Here is a 203-nt window from a genome sequence, read left to right on the forward strand (position 1 = left end):
GTCGAACAAATCGACCCCAGGACATTTCTTTTTAAGCCTAGTGCTTATTCTATCGGTCTGTTTTTCTGAACCGCTAGGCTACGGAGACGTAAGCACACCAACACCGGTTGTCAAACGGTGATAGGAGGACAAGCACAGACACAAAGACACACACGCGCACACATACACACACACACACACACACACACACACACACACACACA

Source organism: Octopus bimaculoides, chromosome 7 (assembly GCF_001194135.2).
Source record: "Octopus bimaculoides isolate UCB-OBI-ISO-001 chromosome 7, ASM119413v2, whole genome shotgun sequence".
Taxonomy (NCBI): domain Eukaryota; kingdom Metazoa; phylum Mollusca; class Cephalopoda; order Octopoda; family Octopodidae; genus Octopus; species Octopus bimaculoides.